The 17,091-nt window shown below is 41.8% G+C and overlaps 1 pseudogene; it reads right to left on the bottom strand.

Annotated features, from left to right (window-relative positions):
- Positions 1–14,935, bottom strand: part of LOC147448311 (uncharacterized) — a 147,783-nt pseudogene extending 132,848 nt beyond the window's left edge.
- Positions 14,936–17,091: the final 2,156 nt, after the last annotated feature.

Below are 17,091 nucleotides of genomic sequence, written 5' to 3'. Positions count from 1 at the left end.
TTGGGGGAAATCGAGCACATTGCTTCATGCACAAACATCAAAAAGTCACAAAACCATAAACACACAAGGAAAGTTAGTGTGGAAATCTACCCAATGCCATAATTACGCTAGCGTAAGCCATTGCTCCCCAACAATGGCACCAAATGTTGGGGGTACCATTGTAGCATAGCTCCAATGACCAAGAGTTATTGTCAATTTGGAGGGATGAGCTACCCGGCTAGCGCATGGAAACACTCACCGCCTAGTGAGCTAATCATGGCAACACGAATGTAAAATCTATGAAGTGGTCTTCTCAGCCTATGGAGGATCTAAGCCACGATGTCTGGAAATTTCTACATCCACTTCTCTTCACCTCAAATTAATCCAATCACACACACTAACAATTTTAAATATGCAAACATCACTAATCCCATCATGCAACACACTAATCACAAGCATACACACATACATCTATAAAGCATCTACACTCCATCAAACCTATATGCACACACAAAGAATAGAGAGAAATCACACAAGATTAGAACGGGATTAATCGCTAATTAGTTACAATCTAGCTAATCAAAGCATCATTAGCAATCAGAAAAAGTATGAGAGAGGCATAGTGAAAGAGAATTAAGCCTTGCTTAGTGTTAATCAAGTCACATGAGCAAAGAGAAGCTCAAGGACTCCATAGCCATACACCTCATGAGCTCTCACTAAAGAGTGGAGCTGAGAACCCTAATTCCATTTACACGTTGTCTTACATACCTAGGGTAAAAATATGCATTGTCCGGGCGTCCAATCCCTTTAGGGTCCCATATCTCACTGAATCTGCAACCTAAGCACACTAGCTGACCTATTCTTTACAGCTTGGAACTCTCATTGAGCCCGTAACACATTACAAATATTTCAATGGCTTGAAATAAATTGGGAAACTACAATACATGGCCATTTTGGGAAAATGTAAAAAATGTCTAACTCCAATCTTCACTGCTTCTTTGTATTCATCTTCGATGTGCTTCATAAGGCTTCGGCCTTTAGCAACTTTTGTTGACTGATGTTGGCTCAGTTAACATTTTGGACTCAAATTTGGTCCTTTTAGCGCTAGAGAGAGAATATTGCATGACCAATGGATGGTGGACTATAGTAATGATAGCTCGGTTTTTCCTTATTTTAATGTCAAATTTTAGCATTTTTTTTTAAAAAAATAGTTATGTCAAAAATTTTACTAATAATATGCATTTCAATTTCCTTGAATCTCTATTGTCAGCACTAAATATAGGACAAATGTGGCATAACTCACACTCAATGCAGTTGTGCATACTTTTTTGATATGAGAGATTTCATGTTATTCCCACTTGTTCCCATCCACGTGCACTCAACTTACTATTCTGCTTACATTTGACTATGTGCTCTTTTTGCTCAGTGAAACTACTAAACACTCTTCCTCTTTGTGTTGTCTTGTGCATCCTAACACCTTCAAAGAATCACTAATGGAGAACAAAAGATCTTGATGACCATCCACAAGTATCAAGTCTGTGGAAATATTCAACATCTTTGATTTGGACAATGGTCGTTGTCTTTCGACCACCATTACCATTGGAAGCTAGGTTCTCTTTTGCAAACAAGAAAGAGAAAGTGCACAGGAAATAAATTTTTGAACAGCTACAAACACAGGGTGAAGGACTTTCGCTTGTCACAAATGAGCAAAATAGTCAAAGAGGTTCTCATTGAACACGCATATATGCATTCAAAGCTATGTCTGAGAGCAATGCCAATAGGGTCTAAAGCTCACCAACCAAACAGTGTGTTTACTAAGCTCCACTAAATATTTTTATGTTCATTGTTTTAACTTGTCTATTGCAGATATCTATCACTCGAACAAAGAAGATTGCCAGCTGATGGATTGCATTATAGGCATTTTCTATGCATTCCATGCATTGGTGGGCGAGTTACTATATAACATGCAAATGAAGAACAAATTTTCTTGCAACCAAAGTTTGAGCACAAATATGTTTTTGAGTCCAACTCAACTTGTCTTTACATTTGTATACTAAATTGGCCAATTCAATACATTCATTTACAATAGTGGGGGAGATCCCTCCCGTGCTTAATTATCATGATTAGAATGTAAAGGCTCGCTTTGGGAAGGAATAAATTGAGATTTAGTAGGGATAGAAGGTGTGTGATCAGGTCAATGAGCAACCTCAATAGCATGAGGGGTTGAGGGTGCCAGGTCATGCTCAATAGACAGTTCTAGTGTTGGATGATGGGTTGGGGGTTGAGGAGAAAATTGTGTAGTGGGCTCCTTGTCCACTATAAAATGACTTATAACCAAAAATCTAGAGATGGAATGATCAGAGAGAGGAGGAGAGGCAATTACAGGAGCTTGCTACTTGAGGCACCATGTCGTATCTCGAAATGGAGGCTATGGTGCTCCTTTAGCATACTTTGGGTCATCATCATCTTGCATACCTTGACTTGTGAACGAGTACGAGCGGAAGTACGACGCGAGAGAGAGAGAGAGAGAGAGAGAGAGAGAGAGAGAGAGAGAGAGAGAGAGAGAGAGAGAGAGAGAGAGAGAGAGAGAGAGAGAGAGAGAGAGAGAGAGAGAGAGAGAGAGAAGAAGAGCACGACGATATGGTGAACTCACTCTACTGTAATGTGTAGAGCATAGTGAGTTCTTATTAGGTTTTTACAAAAGAATATGTGTACATACCAGGCAGCCCGCCCACTTACCTGGGCGACCACATTGGGCTTTATACCCCAACAACCTCCCACTTAAAGTCCAATGTGGTACTTTAAGTGTGAGAGAAGCTAATATACAAGAGATGTAGAGAAGTGATGTACTACCCTACACCTAACTGCTTGCGAAAATGCGCAAAGCTCTTTGAGGGAAGTCCTTTTGTAAGTAGATCAGTAGGATTTTCTGTGGTGTGAACTTTGACAAGCTGAAGTTGCTTATCCTCGAGCATTTCCCGGATGAAATGATACTTCACATCCACATGCTTTGTCTTTGAGTGATAAACTGGATTGCGAGCCAATTGTATAGCACTTTGACTATCACAATATAACATAGGCATCTCTTCTTTAATTCCCAAATCTGTTACTAGTCAATTAAGCCAAATTGATTCTTTGCATGCCTCTGATGCTGCAACATATTCAGCCTCTGTAGTAGACTGAGTAACACAATCTTGTAATCTAGAACGCCATGATACTGCTCCACCAGCTAATGTAAAGACATACCCTAATGTAGACCTTCAGTTGTCTAGGTCACCTGCATCATCTGAGTCTGTAAAACCCTTTACACTTAGCTCTTGACTCCCATAGCATATACGCATACTCTTTGTAGCTTTTAGGTATCTCAATATTCCTTTCACTGCCTCCCAATGTTTCTTGCCTGGGTTTGACATGTATCGACTTACTACTCCCACTGCAAATGCAATGTCTGGGCGAGTAGCAATTATTGCATACATCAAACTACCCACTGCAGACGCATATGGAATCTTATCCATTTCAGCCTGTTCTTCCTCAGACACAGGACAATCTTGTTTGCTAAGTTTCACATATGGTGGCAATGGAACACTCAATGCATTTCCCTTCTCCATATTGAAATGTTGCAAAACCTTGTCAATATACTCTGTTTGAGATAACCAAATCAACTTCTTTGATCTGTCTCTCTCAATGTGCATACCAAGTATATGACTTGCCTCACCCATGTCTTTCATGTCAAACGATTTTGCCATCTTTGACTTCAAAGCTGAAATTTCTTCCAAGTGCTTGCCAGCAATCAACATGTCATCCACATACAAAATAAGGATCAGCCAATTGCCATCCTTAGCCTTCTTTGTATTTAGACAGTGATCGAACCCACTACATTTGTAGCCTTGAGAAAGCATAAACTTGTGGAACTTATGGTACCATGCCCTCGGTGATTGTTTTAAGCTATAAATATTCTTTAACAACTGGCATACCAAATCTTCCTTGCCTTTCTCAACAAACCCTTCTGGCTGCTGCATGTAAATTTCCACATCTAAACCACCATGCAAGAACGCTGTCTTGACATCCATTTGGTGCAACACCAAATCTAATATGGCAACCAATGCAAGAAAGCATATCAATGTAGTCATCTTGACCACCGGAGAGAAGACTTCATCAAATTCAATGCCTTGTTCTTGCTTAAAGCCCTTGGCAACAATCCTTGCTTTGTACTTTGGCTGACTATCATGAGCCGTGATCTTATACCTGTAAACCCATTTACAAGGTAGAGCCTTTTTGCCTTGTGGTAATTTAACTAGCTTCCATGTCTGGTTTTTATGCAGATTTGTCATCTCTGACTACATGGCCAATTGCCAATTCCCAGAGTCCTTCATTTGCACTGCTTCCTTGTAACATGAAGGCTCATTGCAATCAGCCAACATGACATAGTTCATAGATGGAACAAACCTATCAGGAGGTCGTGTGACGCGTCCAGATCTTCGCACAATAGGTGGCTAAGGCTTGGCCACAACCTGTGGTTCCACTCTATCCTGTCCTTGCTACTCTTGAGCCCTGACATTTTGTCTTGCACGTGTAGGTCCATCTTCTTGGAAGACAACTCTTCTAATCTCCTCAACCCTCTTTGGTTTAGAATGATATTTGGCTTCATTAAAGTGAACATCATTGTTGCAGATAACCTTTTTGGATTCGGGATCCCAAAGTCTGTACCCCATTTCACCAGAATTACCATAGCCTAGAAAGATGCACTTTCTACTCTTTGGCTCAAGTTTGTTCCTAAATTCCTTTGGAACGTGAGTATATGCATCACAACCAAAGACTCTGAGATGCTTGTATGAGGACACCTTGCCTGACCATACCATCTCTACCACAGAATCCTTCTGCAAAACCTTGCTAGGAGATCTATTTATAAGATGAACAGCTGTTGATACAGCTTCAGCCCAAAACCCATTTGGCATATGTGCATTAGACAACATACTTCTGACCTTCTCTTGTATGGTCCTATTCATCCTCTCAGCAACACCATTTTGAGGAGGATTGTAAGGAGCAATAAGTTCACGTTTTATACCTTTTGACTCACAAAAGTCCTGAAAGGCCTTTCAAACATACTCTCCACCATTGTCAGTGTGTAAGCATTTAAGCTTCTTGCCACTCTCATTCTCCACAAGTGTCACAAACGTTTTGAAAACACTAAACGCTTCATCCTTGTGCTTGAGAAAGTAAACCCATACTTTCCTCGAGTAATCATCCATAAATGTCATAAAGTAAGAAGCTCCCCCTAGAGATAGGTTAGGCATAGGTCCACACAAATCACTATGAACAAGTGCCAACTGTGTATCTCTTCTACTGCTTCTATGCTTATGTGGCTGTTGTGTTTGCTTACCATACAAACAATGTTCACCGAATTTAAAATCATTAAATGAAAAGCCAGGCAAATAACCAGAACGAGACAAGATTTCCATTCCCTTCTTGGACATATGTCCTAACCGGCTATGCCACAAAGAAAAGTTCGGTTGCTCGGTTACATTGATTACATTTTTAGAGACATTTGATACATAAATCATGTAAAGTCCTCCAGAATTTACTCCATGTGCTACTGTCATAGAACCCTTGGATATCTTCCACATGTTCTGTCCAAAAGTGGTGACGTAGCCAGCATCATCAAGTAAACCTGTGTTGATCAATCTCTTTGTAATTGCGGGAACATGTCTCACATTCTTCAGCGTGAAAGAAGAGCCATTCTGAAACTTCAATTGAACATCTCCAACACCTAAGATCTCACATGTCTACCCATTGCCTAGCCGAACATGATCTTTAGTGGTCACATAAGAGGTAAACCACTCCTTGTTTGGAGACACATGAAGTGATGTCCCTGTGTCTATAATCCAGTCACTCAGTGCATTTCCATCAGATGCTGTAAGAAGAGCTGAGTCCATTGTATTCTTCAAGAAGAAGATGTCTCTTGACACTAGACTGTCATCCTCTGCAAGAGTGTTTGTCACATTTATTTCTTGAATCTTCACTGAGCACTTGTTCTTCTCACCATGGTCTTCAGATTTCTCTTTGCCTTTTTCTGCTTTCCATTCTCTGCAGTCTCTTTTCATGTGACCCTTCTTGCCACAATGGTAGCATTCTATGTCACTCTTGCCTTTAGCACTGCGGGACTTGCTACGAGACTGATTCCTCTTTCCACCTTTGTCCTTTTCTTTGGTCCTTCCCCTGACAACTAAGGCTGCTCCTTTGCCTTTGTCCATTGTCTTTGTGTTGGTTTCTTCAGTAAGCAGACTGCCTTCTACACCTGCTATGGTCAAACCATCTGGAGGTGCAGAATTACTCAAAGCTGTGCGAAAAGTGTCCCAACTTTCCGGCAATGTGATTAATAGGAACATAGCTCTAACAGGTTCATCAAACTTGACGCCTTGAGCTGACAAGTGACTGTAGATGGTGTTGAATTCATTCAGATGATTGGACATAGGTGTCCCTTCTTTCATCTTCAAGTCAACAAGCTTCTTAAGCCAGTATACCTGTGAAGCTACACTCTGCTTCTCATAAAGATCACTCAGCTTTGTCCATGCTTTATAAGCCGACATCTCGTCTGCTACATTGAAGTAAACGCTTTTTGCCAAAGTCAGCATAATGGTAGAAAGTGCCAATTCATCCATTTTGCTCCATTCATCTTCGTCCATATCTTCTGGTTTTATCCCCTTGAGCTTTATAGGTTTTATCTGCTTCTTTTGTACCAACACGTGCCAAATCTACTTCTTCCACAATGGGAAATTGGTTTCATCCAGCTTCTTGATATTGTAAAGAGCAGTGTCCTATGATCCAGCCATAACTACGCTTCACAGTAGTTTACTTTCTTGGGAAAAATTCGGCAGAGTTTCCCCTGTAAACTGACCTCTGAATCAATATCAACCTGTCAAATGAACCAAGAAAGCTTCAGATTTTGCATAAATTTTGGCAGAGTCTCCTTTGTAAAATGGCTCTGGTGTACTCAAAAACAGACCAAAAATAGCTCAAAAAACCATTGTCTTTCTAACACTATAAGCTGTGGGTAAACCTGCCCTGCACCTGTACTGTCTCTCACTGTCTTGTCACTGTCCTGTAAGCATAGACTGCGACAATGCCTCAACGGCAGTAAAGCAAAGATGCAATCCCAACTGTCTAACTCACAGTCAATACATCCTAGCTGCCTATCTAAGGGTGCTCGAGGGATCACTCCAAGACCTGTATCACCGAAAGGATCTCAACATTGGAGAATCCCCCAGCTTAATAAAACCTCACTCGACCCTCAACAAAGGCTGCAATAAATCTGACAGTATATAGACTTCCCACAAAGTCATACATCCACAAATTTCCCACTGTATGTTGTAACCGCTGCAGCGGTTGTTTGCTGCGTGACTCACAGCAAGCAAACCCTCAACAAACATACATCATCTCTAACAATACATCCCATGTGGAAGTACCTGCAATGTCAGGATGAAATATGGAATATCAAGCAGCAAACACAAGCTACCTGATGAACTAGTGGAGGTCGCCTACAGTCTGTGTGTAGGTGCGTCCGTGTCGTATGTGACACGCCTCCAAGAACAGTGAGTCGTCCTTCGTTGTGTAGACAGCCACAAATCAGCACTCTGGAAGTGCAGATATCCTCACCACCTGCAGTCGTTGGCCGAAACCCCAAATTTGCAGAGTCAGATCTGCACCCTTGAGAAGTGGTGATTTTTTTTGCAGATATGTAGGCGGCGAGTTTTGTCGATTTCATCCAGTCGGGCGACAGGCGGACGCGGTAGTCAAACAGGAGCACGGACGTCTGTTATTTTTTTTTAAATTGCAAAGAAATTGACTTGTGCTGCAAGGGTTGCTCTCTGTCGACGACCTACAACAGCGGAGGTGTCCTGCATAGGGTGTCCTCTCTCTCTCTCTCTCTCTCTCTCTCTCTCTCTCTCTCTCTCTCTCTCTCTCTCTCTCTCTCTCTCTCTCTCTCTCTCTCTCTCTCTCTCTCTCTCTCTTTCTCAACCGCCGAGACCACGTAGTCGAAAATGGCCTGCGCAGAACTTTGTCGAAGCCGAACGGTGGCCGAGATGACCTCAGAATGAAATTCTGAGAACACCGAGCCCTTCGAGGTATCCCACAGGATTTGGGGCCGTGCCTTCGCCTGTCGAATCTCACTCCAATATGAGCAGGTGACTCTAGCTACCTGCAATGCTGCCCCGAGCCTTGATTTGAGCTCTGATACCAGCTGAAGAGGTACGAGCGGAAGTGCGACGCAAGAGAGAGTGCGAGAAGAAGAGCACGGCGATATGGTGAACTCGCTCTATTGTAATGTGTAGAGCATAGTGAGTTCTTATTAGGTTTTTACAAAAGAATATGTGTACATACCTGGCAGCCCGCCCACTTACCTGGGCGACCACATCGGGCTTAATACCCCAACAACTTGGACATTGAAATAATTTGCCAGGTTCCTTTCTTCCAAACAAATTCCTACCTTAAGTAAATATATGTAGAAGCTTTGCATTTGTAAGGACTCTCCATTCACAAGAATACAATACATGTCGTCTTGTTTGGGCACCTTGCAACTAAGAATTAGCATATTTTCCCAGATATTGTCCTAAGTAGCCATAAGTTTCTGAAAAGACCTATAGGACATAGTAGATGGTGATGACATGTTGCTTATAATTTGCAAAATTGGTCAACAGAAAGCTACCTTTGAAAATTCACAAGAAAATCCATGCTCAGATTTTGCAAGGTATCAATGCTTGCACTCGATGTTCAGTCCAACAAGGCTCCAATGTGAACTAGTTGCAAATAATTAGGCATTATGCTACTATTTATAGTAGATAAAATACCGAAACAATGATAAAATAGACAAGACTTACTCTTCATTGTAAGCTTGAAATAAAACCTTGATTTTGTCCATGTTGATTGATTAAAACCAATTAACAACATCGATTAAGGAAGTGGCCTCCAAGGTCAACACCGTTGAAAGTTGTGCATCTAACAACTACCTCGAATCGGCAATTCCATAGTAGATTAAAGACAAGCATACTACAAATTGGCGGGCATTAATGAGTACCCCAAACATGTTACAATCACAAAAGAAGCTTTGCAAAACAAAATTTACGTGCGCCATTTTGAGGGCTAAAAATGATGTTTCAAAGTTTCCAACCCTTTTCTTTTTCAATATATTGAAATATTAGCACATTGTTTTATATTTGGAAACTTATGTGTTTGAAATTAGTTGTAGAGCTCAAGTTATGACCCCGAAAAAGGTTTCATAAAGTGGTTGATGCGCCACAACGCAAAAAAAAAAAGGAAGGGGGGGGTTGCTCTTCAACAAACCCCCCTTTTCTGCATTGTGGTGAAACAAACTTTTGTAAGACTCTAATTAAGGCAGATAATAATTGATCGCATTCATGATTAGGTTGACGTGTTAATAAAAATTGATGTAAGCTATCGAAATACAAAATAACACAAAATAGATAGATTGATAATATGCATAGATGGTTTGTACAATGAGTTGTGTGCCTTTATAGCACTTAGGAGAGTGTAGTCCTTAAGCCACATGTCCTAATACATGGCATAGGAGGTGGCACTCTTTGGTGAGAGGTGGTGCCTGTAGGTGGCACATTGGTAGTCATGCAAAGTGTAGGGTTGCTTCCCACTAGAGTGTGTGAGATTAACGCCATAAGGGGTTGTTTACATAGGCATAGGATGGAAGTACATTTAAAACCCGAACAATTGCCCCCTTATACCTGATTTCATCCTAGGATTGCCTAAGGGACATCATGTCTAGTTCTCAATTCATTCAACAAGTCAGGGTTCATACAAGGAGTCCTTAGGTAGGTGCATGGGCTCACATTTGGATTCATAAACATGGTTCTCAAATTGGATATATCATGTTATGCTCACATTCGGATATATCATGCAAGTGTAGAGGGTAGTGTAGTAGGGATATATCATACATCCTTAGTGTAATGTGATTGTTGCTCATCATGTCGTAGTCGTCATGATCTTCATGTAGTCACTTCGCTCTTCTTCATTGGTCCAAAATTTCAAGGATGCGCCATTCTTGGCTAATGGTGCAAAGCACGTGTACATAGAAAATGTGGTGTGCATATGGTGTGTGCTCATGTTCACAGGTGGTGTTACTGTATACTTGAAATATAGGTAGTGTCTTAACCTATTACAAAAGTGTCAGTAGATGCCAAAACACGGTTACCCACATATATTACAATGAGGGATGCGTCATGCTTGGTGTCATTGTTGTGAATCCTCCTTGTGAGATAAACATGTTCTTGTATGTGCTCCATCACATGTAAGGCTAATCTATAGAGAGAGCCTCTTGCAGAGGGCCTCGGGGGGTTCACTATTTAGTACCCCCCTATATAACGTGCTTTCACAGGGTATTAAAATAATCCCTCTTTTAATATGTCTGGATGAATAAAATGACCCCTTATTTTAGTATTTTTGTTCAAAATTGAATATAAAAAACCCTCATTTTAATGTATCTCTATTAAATTGCCAAAAATATATATTTTAAAACCCTTCCTTTTGAACTCACATTACACTAAGGATGTAATGTTTTTTTTTTTTTGTGGGAATGGTGCCTTCTTGAGCTTCACAAGGATTGTGGGAATAGATCCTAGAAATTCCAAATTCAAAACACATTTCAAAAAAACCAATAATCCATTAACGAGTTGTAGGACCGATGGCATGAAATAATCGATGACATAACGAGCCCGACTAAAATAAAGGTGTGGGCCGGTGCACCGACAACCAATACAGAAACTGAGAGTGCAGGAAATGCTCCAAATATGGGCTCTTGCTGATGGTGGCTACAAGACTGTGACCAAAAAAAAGGGGGGGTATGCTTGGTGGCGAGTCTAGAATGCATATATGCTCTACACAAACCGCTAGTTGGAGCTTGCATGTGAAGATGAAATGCAATCGGTACTCATATATGAGGGTAGCTTTGGTAGAGATAAATGATAGCTAAGAATCACAAAAAACCAATAAGAAGCAGCCTTGCCACCAAGCTTGATGTAGCACCGAGCACGTATAGGTTGAGATGCAGTACAAGATGGGCTAGGCCAACTCTAACTAAGGTCGAGGAAGGAAGAGATGAGAGCTCACGTATATTTTGCAAGTTGGGAGCTTGCGTAGTTGTTAAGCGAGTGAAGGAGCTCAACGTCAGCTAATGATTTCGCCAAGGGCGCTTAATTGATAGTAGGTGTGGTTTGGGGGAAAAATGCACAACACTCGGAGGCGAGGAGTTCTAGAAATGATGATATTTTAGTATTGCTAAAAGTTAGACGACATGCAAGCCTCCACTTGTCCTTCTCCGAAAGAAAACTTTTGAAATAACCTTACTGAATGCTTGAGGTAGTCACACCATGACATCTTGCTTGTGAGCTATTTAGTTTCAGGCATACATGCAAAAGGAGAATACATGATATTTACACTAAGTAATAATACTAATAATAATTACAGTTAGCCTCACAATAGCTCTAATACCACTTGTAAGGCTCTAATTAAGGAAAATAATAATTGGTCACAGTCATGATTAGGTTGATATGCTAATAAAATTTAATGTAAGCAATCAAAATAAAAAATAACACAAAATAGGTATATTGATAATATGCATAGATGGTTTGTACAATGAGTTGTGTGCTTATATAGCACTTAGAAGAGTGTAGTCCTTAAGCCACATGTTCATGAGTCACATGTCCTGATACATGGCATAGGAAGTGGCACTCTTTGGTGAGAGATGGTGGCATGTAGCTGGCCCATTGGTAGCCATGCAAAGTGTAGGGTTTCTTCCCACTAGAGTGTGTGAGAGTAATGCCATAAGGGGTTGTTTACATGGGCAAAGGAGGAAAGTAGGTTTAAAAACCTAACAATAACCCCCTTTAACCTGATTTCATCCTAGGATTGCCTAAGATACATCATGTTTGGTTCTCAATGGATTCAACAGGTCAAGGTTCATACAAGGCATCCTTAGGTAGGTGCATGGGTTCACATTTGGATGCATAAACATGCTTCTCAAATTTGATACATCATGTTTTGCTCACATTGGATACATCATGCAAGTGTAAAGGGTAGTGTAGTAGGGATTTATCATACATCCTTAGTGTAATGTGATTGTTGCTCATCATTTTATAGTCGTCATGATCTCCATGTAGTCATGTTGCTCTTTTTCATTGGTCCAAAATTTCAAGGATGCGCCCTTCTTGGCTAATGGTGAAATGCACATGTACATAGAAATTTTTGTGCCCATATGGTGTGTACTCATGTTCACAGGTGGTGTGACTATATACTTGACATATAGGTAGTGTCTTAACCTATTACAAAAGTGTCAATAGATGCCAAAACATGGTTACCCACATATATTAAAATGAGAGATGTGTCATCCTTGGTGTCTTGTTGTGAATCCTACTTGTGACATAAACTTGTGCTTGTATGTGCTCCATCACATGTAAGGCTAATCTATAGAAAGAGCCTCTTGCAAAGGGGCTCGGGGGGATCTCCGTTCAGTACCCCCCTACATAACGTGGTATTAAAAACATCCCTCTTTTCACAAGTCTAAATGAATAAAATGACCCATTATTTTAGGGATTTTTTTTCAAAATTGAATACGAAAAACCCTCATTTTAATGTATCTCTATTAAATTGCGAAAAAAAAATTGTATTTTAAAACCCCTCCTTTCCAATTCAAGTTATACATTAACATGATTACATAGTGCACCCCCCGAGCGGAGGGCAATGTTTTTCTTTTGGTCTTGGAATGGTAGGTCCTAGAAATTCCAAATTGAAAACACGTTTAAAAAAACCAATAATCCATTAACGATTTGCAAGACCGATTGCATCACATCATCGGTGACATAACGAGCCCAACGAAAAGAAAAGTGTGGGTCGGTGTGCCGAGAGCCAATACAAGAAAACTGAGAGTACAGGAAATGCTGGCTCCTGCTGATGGTGGCCGCAAGAATGTGAGCAAAAAAAAATGGGGGTATGCTTGGTGGCGAGTCTGGAATGCATATATGCTCTGCGCACACACTGCTTGGAGCTTTCATATGAAGATGAAATGCAATCGGTACTTATATATGAGGGTATCTCAGGTAGAGATAAATGATAGCTAGCAACCACAAAAACCCAATAAGAAGCAGTCTTTCCACCAAGCTTGATGTAGCACCGAGCAGGCATAGGTTGAGATGCCTTACAAGATGGGCCGGGCCAACGCTACCTAAGGTCGAGGAAGGAAGAGATGAGAGCTCACGTATATTTTGCAAGTTGGGAGCTTGTGTAGTTGTTAAGCAAGTGCAGGATCTCAACGTCAACTAATGATTCCGCAAAGGGTGCTTAATTGATAGTAGGTGTGGTTTGGGGGGCAAATGTGCAACACTCGGAGGTGAGGAGTTCCAGAAATGTTGATATTTGAGTATTGCTAAAAGTTAGAAGACATGCAAGCCTCCACTTGTCCTTCTCTAAAAGAAGACTTTTGAAATAACCTTACTGAATGTTCGAGGTAGTCACACCATGACATCTATCTTGTGAGCTATTTAGTTTCGGGCATACATGCAAAAGGAGAATATATGATATTTACACTAAGTAATAATACTAATAATAATTACAATGAGCCTCACAATTTCTCTAATACCACTTGTAAGGCTCTAATTAAGACAGATAATAATTGGTCACAGTCATGATTAGGTTGATGTGCTAATAAAATTTAATGCAAGCAATCAAAATACAAAATAACACAAAATAGGTAGATCAATGATATGCATAGATGGTTTGTACAATGAGTTGTGTGCTTATATAGCACTTAGGAGAGTGTAGTCCTTAAGCCCCATGTTGAGTCACATGTCCTAATACATGGCATACTAAGTGGCACTCCTTGGTGAGAGGTGGTGGCATGTAAGTGGCCCATTGGTAGTCATGCAAAGTGTAGGGTTGCTTCCCACTAGAGTGTGTGAGAGTAATGCCATAAGGGGTCTTTTACATAGGCATAGGATGGAAGTAGGTTTAAAACCAACTAACACAAGAACCAAGTGACACAACTTACGTTGGACGTATAATCGCTGCTCGTTTGCTGCTGCCACGCCGCGCCCACCCTCTCGCCATCGCTGCCCCCTGCACTCGCACGCCCTACCGCTCGCACCTGCTGCACGCAGTTCTCCAGCACGCCCCCCGTCCCACCCCGCTGTCCAGCCTGCCTACTCCTATCCGCTGCCCGCTACCTAGCCCCGCCCGTCACCCTGCCCGCTGCCCACCCGTCCTTCGCCGCTGCCCTACCCGCGTGCCGTCCCGTCATTTGCCTCAGCCCGCCAGCCTCGCATCCCAATCCCTCCAGCCGCGCCTCGCATCCCTGGCCTCCTCTCATCAACGAATCTTTGCTTTTTCTTCACAGCAGAAGCAGACACGGATGGAGGCTCAAGCTCCACCACAAAGGGACTCCTCCGAAGCTCCCTCGCATTGAGCCCACCGTTCGACTTGCTCTTTCACCGACAGAGCAAGCGAGCCTAGCCGGAGAGGTAGAGCGCTTCTAGGTGACTTCTATCATTTGCAAGATTCTCGGCACCAGACCTAGTAGGGGAGAGCTACGTGACCTTCTCCAGGCCCACCTTCTCACAGAGGTAGGCAAGATCTTGGACGTTCAGATCCTCGGATGAGGCTACTATCAGATTGAGTTTGATACCTTCGAGATGGCATCCAAGGTCATCGCCATGATCCCCTTGACCATCTGAGCAGCTCGAGCCCACTTTCGATAGTGGAGACATGGTTTTGACCCTGCTTCAGATGTTTTGGTAGAGGAGGTAGACATTCCCTTCTCCGTCTGCTTTCCTGGTTTGCGGAGGGAGTACCTACCACTTTTGTCCAGGATAGGCTCAGTGATTGGGACTCTCCTAGAGACACCTCGCATGGCAGCCTCAATAGCTGCCAAGGCAGCTGACATTCCCGCAGTTCGTGTTCTGGTTAGGGACACTCACACTCTCCCAAAGGTCATCCTCCTTTCTCGGGTAAGTGGGGGTTGGTTTAGATAGAGCGTGGAGTATTCGGGCCTCCCGAACCAGTGCTTCATTTGTCGAAAAATGGGCCATCATGCGAAAGCTTGTTGTCCACGGAGGAGGCCCCGACCTACACCACAGACTCAGCCCCAGCCTGCAAGAATGACTAGTAATTTTTGGAAGGGTCTCTTTGAGAATTTAAGTACAAGGCTAAACTTCTCTTCGGCCTATCATCCCCAAATGGATGGCCAAAGTGAAATAGCTAACCTAACAATTCTTGATCTACTAAAAGCTTATGTCACAGAAGTAGATTAAAAGTCCCAATGGGAGAAGTACTTACCCTTAGTGGGTATTCTTACAATAACACTATACATACTTCCATAGGAAAATCACCTTCTAAGGTGATAAAGGCAAGATAAAAAAGTCCCTTGCTACTCAAGGTACATGGGAAGATCTTTGCTGCAGATGAATATAGCCAAGACTTGCAAGAATCTTTCCAAAAGATTAAGGATGCTATATCCATCTCTCAGCAAAGGCAAAAGGCTGCTCTGCTGATAAGCACAGAAGAGCCCTAACCTTTGAAAAATGATTGGGTCTTACTCAAGTTTCCCAAGGCTTGATTAAGGCACACAACGGGCAAGAATCCTACGGGACACCAAAAGTACTATGCTAAGTTAGCAAGAAAAGGTACTATGGCCCCTTCCAGATTCTTAGGCCAATCGATGAGATGACCTATGAACTCAAGTTGCCCCGCCATTGGCTCATACACAATGCTTTCCATGTGAGCCTACTAAAGCCTTACAAAGGAGAGCCACCTCAAGAATCAATTATTGAAGACCCACCGGAGATTGAGGACCAAGAAGAGGTGTTGTAGCCCGTGTCCATTCTCCAACATGATGAAAAGGTATTACGAGGCGGTAAGACTATCCTACGATATCTTATCAATTTTAAAAATTATCCTTTTGAAGATGCTACATGAATACAAGGCATATAATGAAAGGATAACCTAAACCTTGCCAATGCTTACAACGATTCCATCGAGTAAGAAAATTTAAATATGTATAAATGAACAAGGTTTTTGTCTTATAAGACTCTCTTTTTCTTTATTGTGCACACATGTTAATGCGTGTGCATGCTTAGGATCATGTTTGTGGAGACGACCTCTCCCGAACACCAAGTAGAGCTTGTCTACTATGGAAGATTGATACGAACCAATGTGCAGACATGCTTGTGGTAGCTAAGGCTCTCAAGCACCAAATGGACTAGCCATACATTCTAGAATGGTGTCGTAGGGTAAAATAGGGATCCTCTACCTGCTAGCAAACAGACTAATCAACAGGCTAATTTATCTTCTCTACCTCATAGTCGAGGAAAAATATGATTTCAAGAGAGAGGTAATGTCATAAAAACTAATATCTAACTCTCCCAAATGATTTTCTCATGTTAAACTGATCATTTAATATGGGGAAGTATCAGGGGAGTAAGAGCTAGAATATTGGTAAGGCTGCTAGATCGATCTCTGCAAGGATCCAAAGGAGAGAAAATAGGGATCCAAAGGGGGATAGTCTGCAAAAGAGCAATGTAATTCAATGGAGCTTAAAAGACCTAAGGTTCAGCTCCATTAAGGCTTCCATAGGCTAAGGTTCCTAATTTTTTATTCAATTGTCCAAAGGCCAATGTAGGGGAAAATTGGATGGTCATGGGAATACTAAAAAGTCTTCCCACATCCCTATCAAGGAGGGGGCGAGCCATGAGAGTAGGGGATGAGAGAGAAACACACACACACACACACACACACACACACACACACTCCAAAGCTCCCCCTTTAAACAAAGGGAATATTGGACACATGTCAGGCTCCTAGGCCATTTGCCCCCAAGTTTCCCTCAAATCCTATTGGATGGCCATAGAGGTGGACCAACGAGAATTAGGATAGAGTAAATTTAGTCTAATCAATTTAAAAATGCTTAATAATAGAACCAATAGAAATTCAACTCCTTAGAAGACTATTGGACAGTCTACCAACAAGGGGTCCAATGAGCATTCGGGAGCCCAATAGCTTGCCTGATTCTATTGGCCAGAAGACAAAGTTCCAATGATAGTT

Source organism: Adiantum capillus-veneris, chromosome 11 (assembly GCF_014529385.1).
Source record: "Adiantum capillus-veneris isolate H3 chromosome 11, ASM1452938v2, whole genome shotgun sequence".
Classification (NCBI taxonomy): domain Eukaryota; kingdom Viridiplantae; phylum Streptophyta; class Polypodiopsida; order Polypodiales; family Pteridaceae; genus Adiantum; species Adiantum capillus-veneris.
The sequence above is the reverse complement of the archived record's forward strand: the minus strand, read 5'-3'. Positions and strand labels throughout refer to the sequence as shown.